The following is a 24,694-nucleotide window of genomic DNA, read 5'->3' as shown; positions in this document are numbered from 1 at the left end:
AAATTCTAAACCTGTCAAAATACTTCTTAAAAGTCCTGAATAAGGGTCTTGGCCCGAAATATCGACTGTTTATTCATTTCCACAGATGCTGCCTGGCCTGCTGAGTTCTTTAGCATTTTGTGTGTGATTGCGCCTGTCTCAACCATTTCCTCTGGCCACTTATTCTACATATTCACCACCCTCGGTGTGAAAAAACTTCCCGTCAGGTCCCTTTTAAATCAGAGACAACAATCAGGTCTAATATCATTGGCATAAGTTGTGAATTTCGTTATTTTGCGGCAGCAGTAGAGTGCAATGGATAATAATTTTTCAGATCTGCAAATTACGATAAGAAATATATATTCAATTCAAATTTAATTGTCATTCAACCATACATGAATACTCATGAATACAACCAAATGAAACATTGTTACACCAGGTTGCAAAACACAGTATTAAATAACTAGTACAAAATGTGAGCAAAAAAACTACTGAAGTAATGTAAACAACAGGAACTCTGCAGATGCTGGAAATTCAAGCAACACACATAAAAGTTGCTGGTGAACGCAGTAGGCCAGGCAGCATCTGTAGGAAGAGGTGCAGTCGACGTTTCAGGCCGAGACCCTTTGTCAGGACTAACTGAAGGAAGAGTGAGTAAGTCCTGATGAAGGGTCTCGGCCTGAAACGTCGACTGCACCTCTTCCTAGAGATGCTGCCTGGCCTGCTGAAGTAATGTATGTGGCTTCAAGGACCATTCAGAAATCTGATGGTGGAGGGGAAGAAGCTGTTCCTAAAACATTGAGCGTGTGTCTTCAGGCTCTTGTTCCTCGCTCCTGATGGTTGCAATGAGAAGAGGGAATGTCCTGCGTGATGGGGGGGAGGGGTCCTTAATGATGGGTGCCAGCTATGTGAGACATCGCCTTTTGAAGGTGTCCTCAAGGCTGGGGAGGCTGGTGCCCATAATGGCGCTGGCTGAGTTTGCAGCTTTCTGCAGCTCCCGTGCAGTGGTTCCTCCTGACCAGACGGTTAGGATGCTCTCCCTGTGTAGAAGTTTGCTGGAGTCTTTGGTGACATCCCAGTTCTCCTTAATTTCTGATGAGGTATAGTCCATGTCGTGCTTTCTCTGTGATGGCATCAATACGTTGCTCCCTGGATAGATCCTTTGAGATGTTGACACCCAGGAACTTGAAACTGCTCACCCTTTCCACTGCTGACCTCTCGATGAGGTCCCGTGTGTGTTCCCTCGACTCCCCCTTCCCCAAGCCAATCTTGAATCCACCTGACTAGCTCGTCCATGGGACCCGACATTCCAGACCAGTCTGTCAGGTGGGACTTTGGTGAAGGCCTTGCTAAAGAATTGCATTACATTTTCAGTGTGTAATAAAAAAAAATGTTATCATATTATGCTATATATAAAAGCACAAAAAAAAGCGATGAGCTATTATCTTTTCGTTTGGAAATTCTGATGATTTTGTATCTAGCCCACTGACCTCATTTCCTGGTTTTCTAGATCCACCACACCTCATTTCCCATGTTCCCTCAAGACCTTTATGACCATAAGGCATAGGAGCATGAATTCTGTTCTGCCTTTCCATCATTGACTGATTTATTATCCTTCTCATTTCCATTCTGCATTCTTCCCATAACCTTTGATGCCTATCAGCCTCTGCTTCAAATATACCCAATAACTTGGCCTCTACAGACATCTGTGGTAGTGAATTCCAGAGATTCACCACCTGGCTAAAGAAATTCCTCCTCACCTCTGCTCTAAATGGATGTCCTTGCATTCTGAGGATGCACCCGCTGGTCCTAGACTCCCCCTCTATAGGAAACATCCGCTCCACATTCACTCTGTCTAGGCCTTTCAATATTTGAGAGGTTTTAATGAGATCTTCCCCTCAGTCTTCTAAACTCCAGTGAGTACAGGTCCAGAGCCATCAAGTGTTCCTCTGCATTAACCCTTTCATAGTCATAGTCATACTTTATTGATCCCGAGGGAAATTGGGTTTCGTTACAGTTGCACCAACCAAGAATATAGATACAGCAATATAACACCATAAATAATTAAATAATAGCATGTAAATTATGCCAGGAAATAAGTCCAGAACCAGCCTATTGGCTCAGGGTGTCTGACCCTCCAAGGGAGGAGTTGTAAAGCTAGATGGCCACAGGCAGGAATGACTTCCTATGACGCTCAGTGTTGCATCTCGGTGGAATGAGTCTCTGGTTGAATGTGCTTCTGTGCCCAACCAGTACGTTATGTAGTGGATGGGAGACATTGTCCAAGATGGCATGCAACTTGGACAGCATCCATTTCATTCCTAGGATCATTCTCAAGAACCTCCTCTCAAGTGCCAGCACATCCTTTCTTAGATAAGGTGTCCAAAACTGCTCACTATATTCCAAAAGTGCTCTAACCGATGCCAGATAAGATCTCCACATTACCTCCTTGCTTTTATATTCCAGTTCTCTCAAAATGTATGCTAACAGGGAACGGGCACATTAATGAAGGTAAAACAGTGGAGCTGGCGAATATGGGTTTTAGCAAGGTGATTGATAAGGGTCCCTGTGGTAAGCTCATTCAGAAAATCAGGGAGTATAAGATCCAGGGAAACTTATTTGGATGGATTCAGAATAGGCTTGCACAGAGAAGGCAGAGGGTGGCTGTAGATGGCTGGTATTCTGCCTGCAGGTCGGTGAGCTGTGTCATTCCACAGGCATCTGTTCTGGGACCCCTGTTCTTTGTGAGATTTATAAATGACTCAGATGAGGACGTGAGAGGGTGGGTTAGTACGTTTGCAAGTGACAAAGTTTGACGGAGTTGTGAATAGTCTGGAGGGTTCTTGTAGGTTGCGACGGGACATTAGTAGGGTGCAGTGCTGGGCTGCGAAATGGCAAATGGAGTTCAATCTGGAAAAGTGTGGAGTGATTCACTTTGGAAGGTTGAGTTTGAAGACAGAATACAGGGTTAATGGCAGTGTGGAGGAAGAGAGAGATCTTGGGGATCCATGAACTCAGATCCCTCAAGTTGCTATGCAAGTTCATAGGTTTTTTAAGAAGGCGTATGGTGCATTGGCCTTCATTAGTCAGGGATTAAGTTTGAGGGCCGTGATGTAATACTGCAACTCCATAAAACCCTGGTTTACCCACACTCGGAGTTCTGGTCGGCTCATTACAGGAAGGATGTGGAAGCTTAAGAGAGGGTGCAGAGGAGATTTACCAAGATGCTGCCTGGGCTAGAGAGCGTGCCTTATGAGGAAAGGTTGAGCGAGCTAGGCTTTTTGAGTTGGATCGGAGGGTGAGAAGTGACTCGATAGAGGTTGTCAAGATGATCAAGTGGATAGCCAGAGAATCTCCCCAGCGCATAAATGGTTAATACAGAGGGCCATAATTTTAAGTTGATTGCTGGAAAGTATAGGAGGGATATCAGAGGTAAGTTCTTTACACAGAGAGTGGTGGGTGTGTGGAATGTAGTGCCGGGGATGGTGGTAGAGGCAGATGTATTAGGGGCATTTAAGAAACTCGTAGGTAAGCATACGGCTGAAAAAAAAATGGAGGGCTATATGGGAGGGAATGGTTAGATTTATCTTAGAGTAGGTTAAAAGGTAGGCATAACATGGTGGGCCAAGGGGCCTGTACTGTGCTGCATCCCTGATCTCTAGTTCTAGTCTCACCCAACCTGACAGGAAAGACTGCTTGAATTTACCCTATCTATACACACTTCATAATTTTACATTCCTCTATCAAATTTCCCATCTTTCTCCTACAAACCTATTCACTCTTTTCCCATAACTCAGGTCTTCAAATCCCGGCAACATTTTTGAGCATTTTCTCTGTACCCTTTCTTTCATATTGATATCTTTCCTGTGGGTAGGTGACCTAGAACGGCACACAATACTCCAAATTAGACCTCACCATCTTATAAAACTCGAACATCCCAACTCCTGTAGTCAGTACTTTGACTTAGGGAGGCCAATGTACCAAAAGCTCTCTTTACGACCGTAACTACCTGTGATACCACAGATACCAAAGATACCAAAAAGAATTATGGATCTGTATTCCCATGAGTAGGAAACCTTTCTGCTGGGTAAGTTTAAGAAAAGTCCCAAAATACTTTGCAATTATATTAAGGGCAAAGGGGTAGCAGGGGAAGGGTGGATCACTTAATGGACCAAAATGGCAAATAAATACGTTCATCTGGATTGACCAAGGAATGCAATTCAGGATGGGAGGCCGAATGCTAGAATATGTTATGCTTAAAAGATATTTTACTGGTTTAAATCTGGATAAACCCTCAAGGCTGGTTGAGATGCTGCAGATATAGTTGTAGACACAGCAGTGGGTCCTCAAGTGGCTATAGAGGCTGACCTGGGATCCACACAAGCGGGATGTTAGGGTGGGATTCCTCAATGAAGAATACCTTGCATAATTTTGTTTAACGTGGGAAGGCTGATGCATGGGTAGCCACCACACGGTCCTTGACAGATCGGGGTCAGGATCCAGTGACGTGGAACGCAAGACAACCGGCGACTCTTCACTGCTGCGGCCTTCCTCCACCGTCACTGCCGTTGTGATGTCGTCATCTTCCGCCAGCGCCGTTGATGAGGTCTTGGTAGGATCGTTTTTCACGTGGAACCTTCCCATTGATTTTACTGCAATGAGTGACCCTACCAGGAGCTAGGCTCCAGACGTCATTGCTCTCAGGATCTGAGGAATTCACAAGTCCCTCCCCCACAGGGTGACAGTCCTTGGAGGAGTGTTGAGATTTATCTCAGGCTGCGAGGGAGGATGATACAGGAGCCCTAACAGAGAATTTTAACCCCTCACAGGGCAGATTACTGGAGGACAGCAAATGTGATATCCCAAGTCAAGAAGGGCAGTGGGTAATTAATTAGAGGCCTGCGAGTCTAACATCAGTGCTTTGGAAGTTACTGGTAAAATTAACATACTTGGAAAGGCAAGGATTGTTTGGTGGAGGTTGTATTAAATATGAGGACATATAAACAATGTGTTTTAAGCAATTTATCTTCACTTTATGATGTTCCACAAGGGAGGAAGTTAAAGTCCACTGGATCCAGGGTGAGTTGGAAAATTCGACTGGAAGCTTGTGACTCTCAGAATGATAGAATCACACAGCATGGTAAAGAGACACTATTCCAGATCGGGGCAGTGAATTCCAGATTTCAGTTCTGGCATCCCCTGTAGAGAGTTTTTGGCACAATCAGAGTTGCACCACAAGGCTGGGGGCTGAGACATGAGTGGGATATTAATGTAGAGGTGCGATTAGCAAGTCTGCAGATTGCACAAGGAAGTCTTATTTAGTTCTCACAAACAAAAGACGAAGTTTGATACAATAGAAGAATGGTATTAGGCTGTAAGATCACATTGGTGATAAGTTAGAGTCACCGTGTCACAGAACAGTATGGCACAGAAACAGGTCCCCTGGCCTATCAGACCCATGCTGAACTGCTAACCTGTCTAGTCCACCAACCTGCACACAAACCATACCCCTCCAAACCCCTCCCATCCATGTACCGCTCCAAAATTCTCTTAAATGTTGAAATTGAGCTTGCATTCACCAGTTGTACCAGCAGCTCATTCCACACTCTCACAACCCTCTAGGTGAAAAAGCTCCCCCTCATGCTCTCTTTAAACATTTCACCTTTCATCTTTAACCCATAATACCTAGTTGTTGTCCCACCCAACCTCACTGGAAAAAGCCTGCTTGCATTAACCTATCCATACCCCTCATAATTTGGTACAACTCTATCAAATCTCCCCTCATTCTCCTGCGCTCTGGGAAATAAGGGCCCTACCCCTCACTCTCCACAAGGTGCTGCAGAACCACCCTCCTGGCCGTTGCTGGGAAGGCGAGAGCTTATTATGAAGCTGGCAGAGTTTACAACTGCACAACTACTCCATACCAAAAGACATATTTGACATACTTAAGTGGGACTACTTTGTTGGTTAGCTCTGATTAAGTAGGTGAACTAAACAATTGAGTGTAAAAGGACAAATGAGAACGTGAAAAAAAAAAATTGCAATCCCAGGACGAATTATTTTTAGGTACTAGAGAGATTTTAAAAAAGTACAATAGTAGTTTGATATCTATCTCAAATTATCTCACAGGATAAGGAAATGGTGCTGCAATTATCTTGAGGCATGTTGGGAACACACACCAGTCCTCATCGAGGGGTCAGCAGTGGAAAGGGTGAGCGGTTTCAAGTTCCTGGGTGCCAGCGTCTCTGAAGAGTTAACCTGGGCCCAGCATATTGATGCAGTTACAAAGGAAGCATGCCAGCAGCAGGAGTTTGCAGAGACTTGCTACATCACCAAAGACTCTTGCAAGTTTCTACAGCTGTACCATGGACAGCATTCTAACTGGATGCATCCGGAGGGGCCACTGCACTGGATCAGAAAGAGGTGCTGAAAGTTGCAAACTCAGCTAGCTCCATCCTGCTACCAGCCTCCCCAGCATCCCGGACTTGTTCAAAAGGCGATGCCTCAAAAAGCCGGCATCCATGATCAAGGACTCCCATTACCCAGGACGTCCTCTTCTCATTGCTACAATCAGGAAGGAGGTACAGGACCCTGAAGACCCACACTCAAAACTTCAGGAACAGCATCTTCCCCTCCACCATCAGATTTCTGAATGGACATTGAATGCATGAACACCACCTCACTATTTATTTTCTTCTTGTTTGCTCTCTTTTTGCACTACCAATTTAATTGATAACTAGCTTATTGAAATGTATACTTTGTTTTTATTATACATTGCAATGTTCTCCTGCCACAAAACAACATATTTCATGACATTTGCCAGTGATACGAAACCTGATTCAAAAACTCTGGGTACCGAATCTCAGGAAGTATTCTCTAGGCTTGCTAAGGACCTTACAAAGGAACTGTTCGGGTAGATACCAATAAACTATTTGTCCTATCAGGAAAATGAAGAACACAGAAACAGGTCCTTCAACCCAACTGTTCCATTCCAGCTCCGCTGGTCAGGGTTAACTCTGACGCTGCATCCCAGCTGTCATCTACAAGATGGGGCAGTACAATATGGAAAGAAAACTGTTGCCCATGCAGCAGGCTCCCCCCCCCACCCTCTCCACGCAGCTGATGAATCCAAAGACCGGCAGAGACTGATATACCTTGGCATCAGCAGTGTCACAAGAGTTGCCAGTCAACATTCAACTCAACGTAGGGCTGCCTTCAGGATTCCAGCTTTCCTCAGGGTTTACTCCCAAAGCCTTCCCCATGAGTGGGTGTAGCCGCAAGGCAGCAGAGGTATGAGATCAGAGCTTTCCTCCTCCCAGGTGAGCTGCCAACTGCGGCTGATGAGCCCCATCTGCCTGAAGATTGCCTGATGTTTGGCTTATGTCTCTCTAAATCTTCCCTATCTGTGTACCCGTCTGCACACTGCCGGCGGGACTCAGCAGGTCAGGCAGCACCTGTGGAAGGGAATAAACAGTCAACATTGGAGCTGGTGGGAGACCTGAGGAGAGCTAAGGTACCAGTGACCCCTGTTTCCATCCAGGGGGTCAGTGTGGACATGGTGGAGGATTACAAATACCTGGGGATACGAATTGACAATAAACTGGACTGGTCTAAGAACACTGAGGCTGTCTACAAGAAGGGTCAGAGCCGTCTCTATTTCCTGAGGAGACTGAGGTCCTTTAACATCTGCCGGACGATGCTGAGGATGTTCTATGAGTCTGTGGTGGCCAGTGCGATCATGTTTGCTGTTGTGTGCTGGGGCAGCAGGCTGAGGGTAGCAGACACCAACAGAATCAACAAACTCATTCGTAAGGCCAGTGATGTTGTGGGGATGGAACTGGACTCTCTGACAGTGGTGTCTGAAAAGAGGATGCTGTCCAAGTTGCATGCCATCTTGGACAATGTCTCCCATCCACTACATAATGTACTGGTTGGGCACAGGAGACATTCAGCCAGAGACTCATTCCACCGAGATGCAACACAGAGCGTCATAGGAAGTCATTCCTGCCTGTGGCCATCAAACTTTACAACTCCTCCCTTGGAGGGTCAGACACCCTGAGACAATAGGCTGGTCCTGGACTTATTTCCTGTCATAATTTACATATTACTATTTAATTATTTATGGTTTTATTACTATTTATTATTTATGGTGCAACTGTAACGAAAACCAATTTCCCCCGGGATCAATAAAGTATGACTATGACTATGTTTCAGGCCAAGACCCTTCTCGCGTTCATCGTGTACTGATCGCCAATTTGAGATGGTGCTGGTGAAGCCTAGTGACTACTTACTGGCAGCAAACAAAACAAAGGATAGCGCCAAATATTTTACTAACAACACTTCTCCTTGTAAAATTTTTGGGAAGTGATCACTGCAAACTACGGAGAGGCAAGCGAAGGTGAGGCTGAGTTGAGGGCCGAAGCATGTGGGTATGAGGTGAAATCGAGGCATGTTCAAGTTGGGATGAGGTCGAGGCTTATTTGAGGCTAAGTTGGAGCGGAGGAGAGGCAGATTTGAGGCCCATCCACCTAAACCGAGAGCGAGGTTTGATCGATCTAAGCACCAGGCTGACTTGGAAAGGTTGAGTACTGGCCAAATGCGGCGGTAAGATCCAGGCCCAGAGCATATCAATGCAACAGGGCCCAGGTCCTAGTGCGAGGAATGACCCAATGTTTGGACGATTTAAACGCTGGGCCAATGGATTGAAAAGGCAAGGTACCGGGACAAGAAGCGAGGGTCGCACCAGCTCTGCTCGCTGCTCTGTGATAATTGCTCAGCTCTGTGCTGAACTGAAGCTGAGGCTGTGGCCTACTCTGGGCTTCCTGTCTATTGACTCACTTTCATTCCGAATGCTATTTGCTTACTTTTATTGTTTGCACAATTACTTTTTTTTCCTCTGCATGTTGGGTATATTTGACGGTCTTTTTTAAAAAAATGGGTTCTTTTGGGTTTCTTTGTTTTGTGGCTGCCTGTAAGGAGACAAACTCAAGGTTGTATATTGTACAGTTGGAGTCATAAGTTTACATACACCCTAGCCAAATACATTTAAACTCAGTTTTTCACAATTCTTGACATTTAATCCTAGAAAGCATTCCCTGACTTAGGTCAGTTAGGATCACAACTTTATTTTAAGAATGTGAAATGTCAGAATAATAGTACAGGGAATTATTTATTTCAGCTTTTATTTCTTTCATCACTTTCCCAGTGGGTCAGAAGTTTACATACACTTTGTTAGTATTTGGCAGCATTGCCTTTAAATTATTTATCTTGGGTCAAACGTTTTGGATTGCCTTCCACAATCTTCTCACAATAAATTGCTGGAATCTTGTTCCATTCCTCCAGACAGAACTAGTGTAAGTGAGTCAGGATTGTAGGCCCCCTTGCTCGCACACAATTTTTCAGTTCTGCCCACAAATTTTCTATCGGATTAAGGTCAGGTTATTGTGATGGCCACTCCAATACCTTGACCCTGTTGTCCTTAAGCAATTTTGCCACAACTTTGGAGGTATGCTTGGGGTCATTGTCTATTTGGAAGACCCATTTGCAACCGAGCTTTAACTTCCTGGCTGATGTCTTGAGATGTTGCTTCAATATATCCACATAATTTTCCTTCCTCATGATGCCATCTATTTTGTGAAGTGCACCAGTCCCTCCTGCAGCAAACCACAACATGATGCTGCCACCCCCATGCTTCACAGTTGGGATGGTGTTCTTCGGCTTGCAAGTCTCACCCTTTTTCCTCCAAACATAACAATGGTCATTATGGCCAAAACAGTTCAAATTCTGTTTCGTCAGACTAGCGGATATTTCTCCAAAAAGTAACATCTTTGTCCCCATGTGCACTTGGGAACAACTGTAGTCTGGCTTTTTTATGGCGGTTTTGGAACAGTGGCTTCCTCCTTGCTGAGCAGCCTTTCAGTTTATGTCAATATAGGACACGTTTTACTGTGGATATAGATACTTGTCTACCTGTTTCCTCCAGCATCTTCACAAGGTCCTTTGCTGTTGTTCTGGGATTGATTTGCACTTTTCGCGCTAAAGTACGTTCATCTCTAGGAGACAGAATGCGTCTCCTTCCTGAGCAGTATGACGGCTGTGTGGTCCCATGGTGTTTATACTTGTGTACCATTGTTTGTACAGATGAACGTGGTACCTTCGGGTGTTTGGAAATTGCTCCCAAGGATGAACCAAATTTGTGGAGGTCCACAATTTTTTTTTTCTGAGGTCTTGGCTGATTCCTTTTGATTTTGTTTGTAAACTTCTATCCCACTTGAACTGTGATATAGTCAATTAAAAGTGAAATGATCTGTCTGTAAACAAATGTTGGAAAAATTACTCGTGTCATGCACAAAGTAGATGTCCTCAACGTCTTGTCAAAACTATAGTTTGCTAAAATGAAATCTGTGGAGTGGTCAAACTATGAGTTTTAATGTCTTCACCCTAAGTGTATGTAACTTCTGACTTCAACTGTATATGTACAAACGTACTTTGATAATAAATGTACTTTGAACTTTGACTTTACAGGTTGCAATTCTGCCTGCCTCAAACATTTCCCCGGTTGGTGCTGGCGTCGATATTAACGATTTGGATGAGAACATACAAGGAATAGTCAGTACATTTGCAGCAAACACTTAAGACAGTGATGTGGAAAATGAAGATTGCAGTGGGACCTTGATCGGCTTGGTGGGTGGGCTGAGCAATGGAAAGTGGAATTTAATTTAGGAAAGTGAAAAATGCTACACTTTGCAAGCACAAATCCAGGCAGGACATTCATACTGAATGGAAAGGGTCTGGGTACTATAGTAGGACAGAGAGTACGTCCATAGTCCCCTTGAAGTGGAGTCACAGGTAGATAGAGTGGTGAAGGTTTTTCCATCAGTCAGGGCACTTAATATACAAGTTGGGAAGGTTGCAATCGTGCAAAACATTGGGGAGGCCACACTTGGAGTACTGTCACCCTGTCATGTTACAAGGACTTGAGGGATTGTAATAGGGAGAGGCTAGACTGGCTGGCCCTTTGTTCCTTGAAGTACAGGAGACTGAGGGATGATCTGGTAGAAGTAAAAGAGCAGAGTTTCAAGATGGCATCAAGCTGTGACGTCCACTGAGTTGCAGCTTAGATTTTATTGTTTTTTTAAATGTTTAATTTTTAATTTTGATTGTTTTTTAGGTTTGCAGGAATGGTTCTGAATACAGAGAGGGGAGTCAGGGGTCAGGTTAAGGTTTAGGAACCAGGGAAGTGGGGGAATTAGAGGTCAGGCTGGAGTCTAAGTCTTCACTCCACACTCAAACAGCAGCAACATTGCATGGGACATCCATGGTCAGACGTCGGACATGCAGGGAGTGGATGGGAGACCCCCCCCCACCACCACCAAACCGATCAGCGAGTTGCCGACAGGTTCTGCAGTCAGAGTTCCTCGAAGGCAGGAGGAACCAGTTCCAATGACCCCTTAGGTTTGCGAATTGGTGACACTGGAGTTCAAGGCCTAGTGTTCGTGGTCCCATCATCAACGAGTCCGGAGTAGGAGGTGTGCCCCGGAATCAATTCCGAGGATCAAGGCCCAGTGGTTGAATCAGAAGTCCGGAAGCTGAGGCCTATTAGTCGGAACCAAGCCTGCAAATCTGGTGAGCTCACTGAGGTGGTCAAAGCCCAATGTCTGCAGGCCCGAGCCTGTGCCTGCTGTAGGCCGCGGGCTGGAGGTCAGAGGGCTGCCCTGGGATTAAAGAATTGTGTATGTGCGTGGATGGAAGGGAGCAGCAGAGACTGTTTTTGTTGTATCTTCACAAACATATTTCACTGTATGTTTCAATGTACATGTGACAAGTAAACATGAACCTTGAACTCACGAAGAGCAAAGTTGGGGTGACAGACGATCTCCAAGGACGGACAGAATTGAACTGCCCCAGTACAACAGCTTTTCCACCTTAAGAACTCTCCCACACAAGCTTCCTGTCATTACTGGATACAGCAGACAACCAACACAGCCCTATGATTCAACATATGGACCACACTCCGGCTAAAAACAGCTTCCTTTCAATTTCCAATTAAAACCTTTTCCTTTCACCCCAAACCAATGCCTTCTAATTTACCTTATTTATGTGCAGCTTGGTTTTTATTCACCTCAATAATACCTCTTGCACTCCAGTGAAAAAGGTCCCAACCCAACCTTTCCCCCTAAGTCAGAGAGCACAAAGGAGATTCGCTGGATGTTGCCTGGACTCTAATAACAGTCAGGGATACTTTACCCTGGAACAACGCAAGGGTTGATGATGGCGTTGTATAGAACTATGAGAGGCATTGAATAGGCAGATAGTCAATAATCTGCAATGGTATCATAGCAGTTGGCACGAGTCTATTACACCTCAGAGTGTCAGAGTTCAGAGTTCAATTCCCCATCCTCTTTAAGGACTTTGTACCTCCATCCCGTGAACATGTGGGTTTTCCTCTTGGTGTTCTGGTTTCCTCCAACATTCCAAAGGCGTACCAGTTAGTAGGTTAATTCATCATTGTAAATTGACCTGTGCTAAGTTAGTTAGATAGATAGATAAATACTTTATTGATCCCAAATGAAATTACAGTGTCACAGTAGCATTACAAGTGCACATATATACAAATATCAGAAGAGAAGTAAAAAATAAAAAAATAAGTTACCTCAAACAGTCTAACAGGTGGGGGGGGGGGGGGGTCATCACTTCCCCAGTGATAGATTGACTCATTATAAAGTCTAATGGCCGAGGGTAAGAATGACCTCATATAGTGCTCTTTGGAGCAGTGCAGTTGTCTTGGCCAATGTGTCCAGTTTGACTCCCGTAACAGAGCCAGCCTTTCTAATCAGTTCATTGAGCCTGATGGCATCACCCATGCAGATGCCATTGCCCCAGCACACCACCACATAGAAGATTATATTGGTGACAACAGACAACATGTAAGGCTATGGTCAAATAGGTGTGTTGCTGGGCGATGCAGTTTGTTGAGCTGGAAGGCCCTGTTCCACACCGTATCTCTAAACCAATCAGTAAATAAAGTGATCCTTTCCCCATGGAAGGGTTATCAAGAAACAAGACACTTTAAAATTAGAGGAAGGAGATTTAAAGGGGATCTGAGGGGAAAGGTGTTTGCTGACACAGTGTGTGGTTGATACCTGAAACCCGGTGCCAGAGGAGTTGGCGGAAACCTGCAAGATCACTGTGAGCCACTAAGGCATTGGTCAGACCGCACTGGAAGCATTGTGGGCAGCGTGGGGCCCCTTATCTAAGAAAGGATGTGCTGGCATAGGAGTGAGTCCACGGGCTGGGGGATTCAAGTCAAGCTGTCGGGCCGTCAGGCCACAGAAGCCGATTGGTTTCAGAAGAGCTGAGCTGGGTGGAGACTGTGCTACTGCATGCTACTCAGAAACACCGAAGTTGGTGTCTTCAAGTTAGCGCAAAGGCGGCATGCAGTGACAGCATGAGTGACTATCTTGGATGTTTCCTTTGCGATCGCAAGACCCTACTGGACATGACTCCCACCGAGAGATCTGACACCTGACCAGGTTCATTTCCCAATACCAGATCAAGTACAGCTTCTCCTCTAGTTGGCTTATCTACATATTGCATCAGGAAACCTTCCTGAACACACCTAACAAACTCCACCCCATCTAAACCCCTTGCTCTCAGGAGATGCCAATCAATACTAGGGAAGTTAACATCTCCCATCACAACAATCCTATTATTATTGCACCTTTCCAGAATCTGCCTCCCTATCTGCTCCTCGATATCCCTGTTACTATTGGAGGGTCCCAGTAGAGTTATTGCCCCTTTCTTGTTTCTGACTTCCACCCACACTGACTCAGTAGAGCATCCTTCCATGAGTTCCTTCTTTTCTGCAGCCATAACACTAATCCTAATTAACAGTGCCACGCCCCCACCTCTTTTGCCTCCCTCTCTGTTCTTTTTGAAACACCTAAAGTCGTACAGACAGTGGCAGGAATTGAACCTGAGTGGCCGGTACTGGAAAGTGTTGTGCTAGCCACTGCACTGCCACGTCACCCTAAACATTACATCCTTGCTTTTACATTCTAGGACTCTTGAAATGAATGCTAACATTGCATTTGCCCTCCTAACTACTGACTCAACCTGCAAGTTAACGTTTAGGAAATCCTGCATCTGGATTCCCTTTGCACCTCCGATTTTCGAAGTTCCTCCCAGTCTAGAAAATACTCTGTGCCTTTATCCCTCTGGTCTTACAGATCCTATGTCTTTATAAGAAACAATTAGATAGGCACTTGAATGGACAATGCACAGAGGGAGACACAACGAAAACAAGCAACTTTTGACCGGTGTTGCTGGGCTCATCCAGAACCAATGGACTATCAAACTTCAAAATAAACTTACTACCAAAGTACATATATGTCACCATATTTATACAACTCTGAGATTCATTTTCTTGCGGGCATACTCAATAAATCCATCATAGAATAATAACCATAATAGAATCAATGAAAAACCTTACCAACTTGGGCATTCAACCAGTGTACAAAAGACAACAATCTGTGCAAATACAAAAATAAAGAATAATAATAATAAATAAATAAGCAATAAATATCGAGAACATAAGATGAAGAGTCCTTGAATGTGGGTCCACAGGTTGTGATAGGGGGTTGTGTCCATGTCAGGGTTTGATGTACATGTCTGCGAGGGAGGGGATTAGGGGTTTTGGGGGTTTGGGGTTTGTGAGATTTTGTTTCTTTTTCTTTTTGTGCAGGGGGATTGATGTCTTTCTTTCAACTACTTGTATGGTGATGGCTATTTGGAGAAGGCACATCTCAGAGTTGTATTCTGCATACATACTTTGATAATAAAACGAATCCTTGAACCCTTCTGGAACATTTCAATGATGTCAGGACCATGTCTGTGCAAAATGACTATAATCCAAGAAGTTGTATTTAAACTGGTTTGGGAAATTAACGTTTTAATCTGCATTTATAAAATTACATTGGCAACCAGATATTGAAATACAATGGCATGGGATTTTAAATCCCAGACACTATGCAAAACAGGAGCACTAATTGAAACTAAGGATTTCTGAATCATTATTTTGATGTACCTAGAAATGCCAAAGTTAATAGAATATCAAAGATTTCAGCAATTACATTGAAGAGTTTCCAATGACGATGTTGAGGCCTTTCATTGTTGGGGCAGAACATGGATGTTGCGTCTTAATTGTCTACATATCAGTCAATACACAAGCCAGGGCGATATGAAATAGAGAGCGAGCTGTTGCCTATGCAGAAGGCTCCCCCTCTCCATGCAGCTGATTAATCAAAAGGAACTGTAGAGACCGACAGTTTGGCATCAATGGTGTTGCAGGAGCTGCTAGTCAGCATTGAACTCAACATAGGACTGCCTTAAGGAGTCCAGCTCTGAATTTTTTTCCTTGAGGTTTAGTCCCGAAGCCTTCCCCATGAGTGGGTATAGTGCCAAACCAGTGGAGGTTTGAGATCAGAGTTTTCCTTCCAGATGAGATGCCAACCACGGCTGATAAGCTCCATTTGCCCCTAGTAACCCACGTTTGCCCCTTCTCCTGTCAGTAGAAACAGTTCTGCCAGGCTCAGTAGCTAAGCCACATGTGATGGCCAGGAGCTGGACTTGGTTGTCAGACACAAGCCATTGGGAGCATTTAATAGGTAGTGGAAGCTCATCCCCACTATCCACTCCCGGCTATAATGACCTTAAGGAACCATTGACTATGACAATTGTTATATTCAGTACATGGTACCTTTGGAAATATGGATCTAGTTATTGACAGGTATCAATAAAATCTAAATACAGAGGAAATTTACAAGGATGTTGCCAGGAATTGAGTACCTGAATCATAGGGAAAGGTTAGGTCTTTATTCCCTTGAGCATAGGAGAACAAGGGCAAGTTTGATAGAGATATACAAATGTTGAGGGGTCTAGAGGGGGTAAGTGCAAACAGGTTTTGTCCACTGAGGTTAGGAGAGACTAGAACTAGAGGTCACGGGTTGAGGGTGAAAGATGAAATGTTTAAGGTGAACTTGAGGGAGAAATTCTTCACTCAGAGGGCGGTGAGAGCGCGCAATCAACTGCAATTGGAAGTGGTGGATGTGGGTTCAATTTCAACATTTAAGAGAAGTTTGGATAGGTACGTGGATGGGAGGGGAATCAGAATCAGGTTTATTATCACCGGCATGTGACGTGAAATTTGTTAACTTAGCAGCAGCAGTTCAATGCAATACATAATCTAGCAGAGAAAAAAAAATAATAAATAAAGTTTTTTAAAAAACAATAAATAAATAAATAATGTAGATTGAATAGATTATTTTAATGTACAAAACCAGAAATGCTGTATATTAATAAAAAGTGAGATAGTGCCCAAAGATTCAAAGTCCATTTAGGAATCAGATGGCAGAGGGGAAGAAGCTGTTCCTGAATCACTGAGTGTGTGCCTTCAGGACGCCGCCTTTCTGAGACACCGCTCCCTAAAGATGTTCTGGGTACTTTGTAGGCTAGTACCCAAGATGGAGCTGACTGGATCTAAAACCCTCTGCAGCTTCTTTCGGTCCTGTGCAGTAGCCCCTCCATACCAGACAGTGATGCAGCCTGTCAGAATGCTCTCCATAGTACAACTATAGAAGTTTTTGAGTGTATTTGTTGACACGCCAAACCTCTTCAAACTCCTAATAAGGTATAGCTGCTGTCTTGCCTTCTTTACAACTACATCAATGTTGGGACCAGGTTAGATCCTCAGAGATCTTGACACCCAGGAACTTGAAGCTGCTCTCTCTCTCCACTTCTGATCCCTCTATGAGGATTGGTATGTGTTCCTTCATCTTACCCTTCCTGAAGTCCACAATCAGCTCTTTCGTCTTACTGATGCTGAATGCCAGGTTGTTGCAATGGCAACACTCCACTAGTTGGCATATCTCACTCCCGTACACCCTCTCATCACCATCTGAGATTCTACCAACAATGGTTGTATCATCAGCAAATTTATACATGGTATTTGAGCTATGCCTGGCCACACAGCCATGTGCATAGAGAGAGCAGAACAGTGGCCTAAGCACACACCCCTGAGGTGCGCCAGTGTTGATAGTCAGCAAGGAGGAGATGTTATCACCAATCCGCACAGATTGTGGTCTGTCGGTTAGGAAGCCGAGGATCCAATTGCAGAGGGAGGTACAGAGGCCCAGGTTCTGCAACTTCTCAACCAGGATTGTGGGAATTATGGTTTTAGATGCTGAGTTATAGTCGATGAACAGCATCCTGACATAGGTGTTTGTGTTGTCTAGGTGGTCGAAAGCCATGTGGAGAGCCATTGAGATTGCGTCTGCCGTTGACATATTGTGGCGATAGGAAAATTGCAATGGGACCAGATCCTTGCTGCGGCAGGAGTTCAGTCTAGTCATGACCAACCTCTCAAAGCATTTCATCACTGTCGATGTAAGTGCTACTGGGCGATAGTCATTAAGGCAGCCCACATTATTCTTCTTAGGCACTGGAATAATTGTTGCCTTTTTTAAGCAAGTGGGAACTTCTGCCCGTAGCAGTGAGAGTTTGAAAATGTCCTTGAATACTCCGGCTAGTTGGCTGGCACAGGTTTTCAGAGCCTTACCAGGTAGTCCATCGGGACCTTCCGCTTTGAGAGGGTTCACTCTCTTTAATGACAGCCTAACATTGGCCTCTGAGACAGAGATCACAGGGTCATCAGGTGCAGCAGGGATCTGCACAGCTGTAGTTGTGTTCTCCCTTTCAAAGCGTGCATAGAAGGCGGTGAGTTCATCTGGTAGTGAAGCATCGCTGCCACGATGATAGGAGGCGGAGTTAAGCTGGCGCTACACAGCGACTCCTTTGTTTGCATCTTCAGAAACAGCTCTATTTCCATCTTTAATATCTTTGTTTTCCCCTTTCAGGGTTCTTTTGCACACCCTGACCTGGAGTTACAGGCTGACTTCGGTTCTTTGTGGGAACGGGACCCATTCTCGGGGTTTCAGGACCGGCCATTGCCAGGGGGTTGGCCTGAGAGGCGACCTAGTGTTTGGAAGCCTAAGATATCGGGACCCTGGAGCCGGACGGATCGAGGATCGGTGTCATGGCAGGAGATTCATGTGTCATTGGGGAGGCCGGAATATCTTTCGCTGTGGGCCCGAAGACCTGAGATCTTTGCGATCTTCGGGCACAGAGCTCGTAAAAAAGCGACAAAACAGACTTTTAAACATCGTAAACCAGCGGGTTGTTGTTATGTCTCCCGCTCACTGTGAAAATGGGGGACACCTCCCTCTCCCTTATTAGAGAGACACAGAGAGAGAGAGAGAGAGAACATGTGGGTTGCCAAATGCTGGATGAAATGCGATAGTCTTTGGGGTAACTGCAAGGTCTGTGTCTTTGCTATCACTTAGCTCACGCTTGTGCCCGGTAGCGGGTACACGTTTTGTCTTGCCAGTGGGGGGAGGAGGGGAGGGGGGAGGGGAGATTGTTGCTTGCTGCTGCTTACGCGCAGGAGGGGAAAGCTGGGGGGGGAGCTTTAGGGTTCTCACATTTAACTGTTGTTTATTCTTTGGGGCAGTTCTCTGTTTTCGTGGATGTTTGTGAAGAAAAAGCATTTCAGGATGTATATTGTATGCATTTCTCTTACATTAAATTGAAACTTTGAACCTTCATGCTATTGGGTTTTGCTTCGTAGGAAGTAATATCTTGCAGACCCTGCCAGAGTTGCCGTACATCCGATGTCGCCTACAACCTCATTTGAAATTGTCTCTTCGCCCTTGAAATAGACCTCTGCAAATCATACCTGGTTTTCTGGTACAGGCCTGGGTCACCAGACTTGAATGCCACAGATCTAACCTTCAGCAGACAACGTTCCTCCTGGTTCATCCACGGCATTTCGTTTGGGAATGTAGAGCAAGTCTTTGTTGGCACACACTCATCTACACAGGTTTTAATGAAGTCAGTAACAACTGCAGCATACTCATCCAGGTTCAAAGATGAATCGCTGAATACAGTCTTGTTCATTGCTTCAAAGCAGTCCTGTAGGTGCTCCTGTGCTTCCCTTGTCCAAACCTTCTTGGTCCTCACTGCTGCTGCTGCAGTCTTCAGTCTCTGCCTATACTCAGGGAGTAGAAGTACAGCCAGGTGACCAGACTTCCCGAAGTGAGGGTGTGGAACAGCACAGGCGGCATTCTTGATGGTGGCGTAGCAATGGTCCAGTGTGTTGTTTCCTCTGGTATTGCAAGTGATCTGTTGATGGTAGTTGCTTAGTAATTTTTTCAGACTGGCCTGGTTAAAATCTCCCAAAACAATGGTGGAGGGGTTAGGGTGCGCTGTTTCGTGCATGTTGATCCCATTGCTCAGATCATCTAAAGTCTGCTTGACATTGGCCTGAGATGGGATGTAAACTGCTACCAAAATGACCCCAGAAAATTCCCATGGCAGGTAAAAAGGACGGCACTTTACTGCTAGATATTCCAGGTCTGGTGAGCAGAATTAGTACAGCACTGATATATTTGTGCACCAAGAAGAGTTGATCATGAGGCATACTCCTCCACCTCTGCTTTTGAGAGACCCTATAGATCTATCCTGATGGTATAGAGTAAATCCGTCCAACTGAATCGCTGCATCCAGTATGGAAGGGGTTAACCAGGATTCCATGCAGCAAGGGACACATGCAGTCCTAATGTCCCTCTGATTCAGCACCCTAGCTCTGAGATCATCGGTTTTATTCACCAGAGACTGCACGTTCGCCAGCAAGATAGTCAGTATAGGGAGCTTAAGCACACTTGTAACCCCGATCTACACTCACACTTCCTCAGAGGTGTCCTCCGTGGGCACCTCCGACCACAATCTGTGTTGTTTCCGTCAGTCTGAAGCAGCGATACTTTGTCTAAACGCATTAAGACTTTTTTTTTTGACTGTACTGACCTTGGAAGCAGTTGTACTTTTTAGCTGTATCAGGCTGAAACGGGAATATTTAATCATACCCACTGAGAGTACTGCTGCTACTCGAGTTGAAACTAGGCGGACTGTGGCCCAGATGCAGGTCGATGAGACTAGGCAGAGTAATAGTTTGGGATGGACTAGATGGGCCCAATGGCCTCGTCCAGCACTGTAGTGTTCTATGACTCTATGTAGACTGGGCAATGTCTTATAAAGTCTTCATTGGCTAAAGATACAGATCTACCACTTCATGGCCCCTTTCTCCACTCGCGAATCTTTCCCCTCACTTAAACCATAAGATATAGGAGCGGAATTGGGCCATTCAGCCCAACGAGTCTGCTCCACCATTTCATCATGGCTGATCCAACTTTCCTCTCAGCCCCAGTCTCCTGCCTTCTCCCCGTATACCTTCATGCCCCGACCAATCAAGAATCTATCAACCTCTGCCTTAAATGTACATAAAGATTTGGCCTCAACAGCCACCTGTAGCAAAGAATTCCACAGATTCACCACTCTCTGGCTAAAGAAATTCCCCCTCACCTCCATTTTAAAAGGATGCCCCTTTACTCTGAGCCAGCGTCCTCTGGTCTTCGACTCTCCCACCATAGGAAACAATCTTCTCCACATCCACTCTATCAAGGCCTTTCACCATTTGATAGATTTCAATTAGGTTATCCCTCATTCTTCAAAATTCTAGTGAATACAGGCCCAGAGCCATCAAACACTCTTCATACGACAAGCCGTCCAATCCTGGAATCATTTTCATGAATCTCCTTTGAATACTATCCAGTCTTAGCACATCCTTTCTAAGATTAGGGGCCTAAACCTGTTCACAATACTGTACTCCAAGTGAGGCCTCACCAGTGTTTTATAAAGTCTCAACATTACATCCTTGCTTTTATATTTTCATCCTCTTGAAAGGAATGTTACCATCGCAATTGTTTCCTCACCACAAAGTCAACCTGCAAATTAACCTTTAGGAATCCTGCACAAGGACTCCCAAGTCCCTTTGCGCTTCATACTTTAGTACTTCCTCGCCATTTAGAAAATAGTCTACCCTTTCATTTCTTCTACCATAGTGACTGACCATACACTTCCCATCTGCCATTTCTTTGCCGATTCTCCTAATCTGTGTAGGTCCTTCTGTAGCCTCTCTACTTCCTCAAAACTACCTGCCCTTCCACCTATCTTTGTATCATCTGCAAACTTTGCAATAAGGCCATCAATTCCATCATCCAAATCATTAACATATAGCGCAAAAAGAATCAATCCAAACGCAGACCCCTGTGGAACACCAGTAGTCATGGGCAACCAACCAGAAAAGGCTCCCTTCATTCCCACTCTTTGCCTTCTGCCAATCAGTCACTGCTTTATCCATGCTAGAATCATCGCTGAAATACCATGGGATTACATAGTAAAGCAGCCTCATGTGTGGCACCTTGTCAAAGGCCTTCTGAAAACTGAAATACACAACACCAACCGATTGTCTATTCTGCTTGTTATTTCTTCACTGAATTCCAACACATACGTCAGTCAAGATTTTCCTTTGAGGAAACCATGCTGACTACGGCCTATTTTATTATGTGTCTCCAAGTACCTCCACATCTTCCCAACCACTGAGATCAGACTAACTGGCTGATCATTTCCTTTCTTCTGTCTCTCTCACTTCTTGAACAGCAGAGTGACATTTGCAACTTTCCAGTCTTCTGGAACCATTCCAGAATCTAGTGATTCTTGAAAGATCATTACTAATGCATCCACAATCTCTTCAGCCACCTCTTTCAGAACCCTGGGGCGCACGCCAACTGGTCCAGGTGACTTATCAACCTTCAGACTTCATATTATTGTCTAGCTTACTTTTGTATTTTATCTTTACCTTCTAAGTGACTTTTTTAGTTGTCTTCTGTTGGTATTCAAAAGCTTCCTAATGTTCTAACCTCACTAATTTTTGCTCTATTATATGCCCTCTCTTTGGCTTTTATGTTGGCTTTGACTTTTATTGTTAGTCACAGTTGTATCACCTTGCCTTTAGAATACTTCTTCCTCTTTGAGATGTATGTATTTTGTGCTTTCCAATTGCTTCCAGTAATTCCAGCCATTGCTGCTCTGTCATTATCCTTGCCAGTATCCTTTTTCAATCAATTCTGGTCAACTCCTCTCTCATGCCTCTGTAATTCTCTTTACTCCACTGTAATACTGATACATCTGACTTTATCTTCTCCTCAAAATTCAGAGTGAATTTTATCATATTATGAGCACTTGCCCTTAATGGTTCTTTTACCTTGAGCTCTCTAATCAGTTCCAGATCTTTGTACAAAACCCAATCTAGAATAGCCGATCCCCGAGTAGGTTCAACCACAAGCTGCTCTAAGAAGACATCTCATAGGCATTCTAGGAATTTCCCTTCTTCGAATCCAGCACCAACCTGATTTTTCCAATCTACCTGCACGTTGAAAACCCCCATGAATATTATAACACTGCCTTTTTGGCATGCATTTTCTGTCTCCCCTTGTAATTTGTAGACTACATCCTTACAAATGTTTGGGGATCTGCAGGTAACTCCCATCAGGGTCTTTTTACCCTTGCAGTTCCTCAGCTCTATCCACAATGATTCAAAACCTTCCAACCTCATGTCACCTCTTTTTTCTGTAATTTATTTTTCATTGAAGTTCATCATCAAACAAAACTTTCCACAAGATGTATTTCAGATACTGTACATATATATCATATAGCCATGTTTGTCACAAATCTCCACATAATATTTATCTGAGGTATACACTTATAGAAAGGAGAGGGAAGAAAGAACAATCAAAAGAAGAAAACTATGTACAAAGTAGGGAGTGATCTTTTTTTTAAACAACATATTCATTGACTTGTGAGAATAAAATCAGGCCTGTGAGGTGTTATATAGTTAAACCATTTTTCCCACTATGAATCAAATTGTTCCAACTTATGATGCTGTTATCCTCTCCATTTTGTAAATGTCCATTGTAATTTCCGTCCATACATTTAAAGTTAGGCTCTCCTGTGATAACCCTTTCCTGGCGAGGGTCGTTTTACCAGCGACCAGCAGTATATTATGTCACCTTTTTCTTTCTAATGGTTTGATTTCCTTTTTTAGTCATAATCATACTTTATTGATCCCGGGGGAAATTGGTTTTCGTTACAGTTGCACCATAAATAATTAAATAGTAATAAAACCATAAATAATTAAATATTAATATGCAAATTATGCCAGGAAATAAGTCCAGGACCAGCACATTGGCTCAGGGTGTCTGACCCTCCAAGGGAGGAGTTGTAAAGTTTGATGGCTACAGGTAGGCCAACAGAACAACGCTGCTCCCTCTGCCTTACTGTCTATCCTTTTGATATAATGTGTATCCTTGGACATTGAACTCCCAGCTATAATTTTCTTTCAGCCATGATTCGGTGATGCCTACAACATCATACCTGCCAATCTGTAACTGTGCTCCAAGTTCATCTATTATTCCATATACTGCACACATTCAAATATAAAACCTTCAACCCTGTATTCACCTGGAACGTTCTGGTACAGGTTTCACGGCTAACGTTGTAGAATATTTCATGTAATGGTCTTTAGAAGCAGTGTTTGGGTTATGGTTAGAGGTAACAGGCGCTTCGGAATGTGAGCCAACCAATCAGGTGAGCAGGGCTTTTTTGGGTGCCTTGTGGTCACTGGTGTGAGCTTTTGGCTTTGTTCGGCAGGAGACGAAGAACAAAGATGCTGGAGAGAGCCTGTCGTAGGATTTGAGCCGGTGGGGACAGCGATTCAATGGAGCAAGGTGCCGAGGTCAACTGTGGATTGGTGAATATGACTTTTGGAAGAGTTGAGCTCCAACCTGTGCACGCGTGACTGTTTAATTATAATGGGCCCTTTTTGTTTTTTACCTTTCTTTTCTTTACTAACCATTTAGTTAAGATACTATTCATAAATATACTTCATTTACCCTTCATCTGTTATTTCCCCAGCAATCAGTTGTAACAGGGCAGCAAATCACACAGCATTGACACAAACCAGCGTCTTCTCTCTTCGTCCCCTGCCAGACAAAGCCAATCTCATGGCTTTGGTGGGATCGGGGTATGTATTCCCTAGACTTACGCAGGCCAACAGCCATGGGTCTTTTGGCGCAGAGTCAGAAGGCTACCAGTGAGGGCTAACTCCCAGAGAAGGCCTACTACCTCGTCCTCAGCACTATCACACTGGTGCCCATCTTCCTGCCAAATTAATTTAAACCCACCCGAACAACCCTAGCCAACCTGCCCGCAGGGATATTGGACCCTCTCGTGTTCAGGTGTGACCCATCCCTTTTGTACTGGTCATACCTCCCGCAGAAGAGATCCCAATGATCCGTAAATCTGAACCCCTGCCCCCTGCACCAGCCACACATTCACCTGCCAAATCATCCTACTCTTACCCTCACTGGCACATGACACAGGCATAAATCCAGAGATTACTGTACTACCCTGGAGGTCCGGTTTTTCAACTTTCTACCAAGCTCCTTAAATCTCTCTTCAGGACTTCCTCACCTTGCCTACCTCTGTCATTGGTGCCAATATGCACCAAGACTTCTGGCTGCTCACCCTCGCCCTTGAGAATGCCATGGATTGAGACATCCCTGTTCTGGCACCAGGGAGGCAACATACTATCTGGGAGTCCCTATCAAAGACCATGGAACCTCACCTCTGTTCCTCTGAATAAGGAATTCCCTATCAACACTGCAGTCTTCTTCACCTCTCTGCTCTTCTGAGCCACAGCACTAGA

At 44.5% G+C, this 24,694-nt stretch overlaps 1 protein-coding gene across 4 annotated transcripts in view; it reads right to left on the bottom strand.

Annotated features, from left to right (window-relative positions):
- The window catches only part of stac (SH3 and cysteine rich domain), a 180,082-nt gene that overhangs the window by 113,309 nt on the left and 42,079 nt on the right, over positions 1 to 24,694 (bottom strand). The gene's annotated exons all lie outside the window — the stretch shown is intronic.

Source organism: Mobula birostris, chromosome 1 (assembly GCF_030028105.1).
Source record: "Mobula birostris isolate sMobBir1 chromosome 1, sMobBir1.hap1, whole genome shotgun sequence".
In the NCBI taxonomy this organism is placed as follows: domain Eukaryota; kingdom Metazoa; phylum Chordata; class Chondrichthyes; order Myliobatiformes; family Myliobatidae; genus Mobula; species Mobula birostris.
This window is presented reverse-complemented; position numbering and strand designations above follow the sequence as displayed.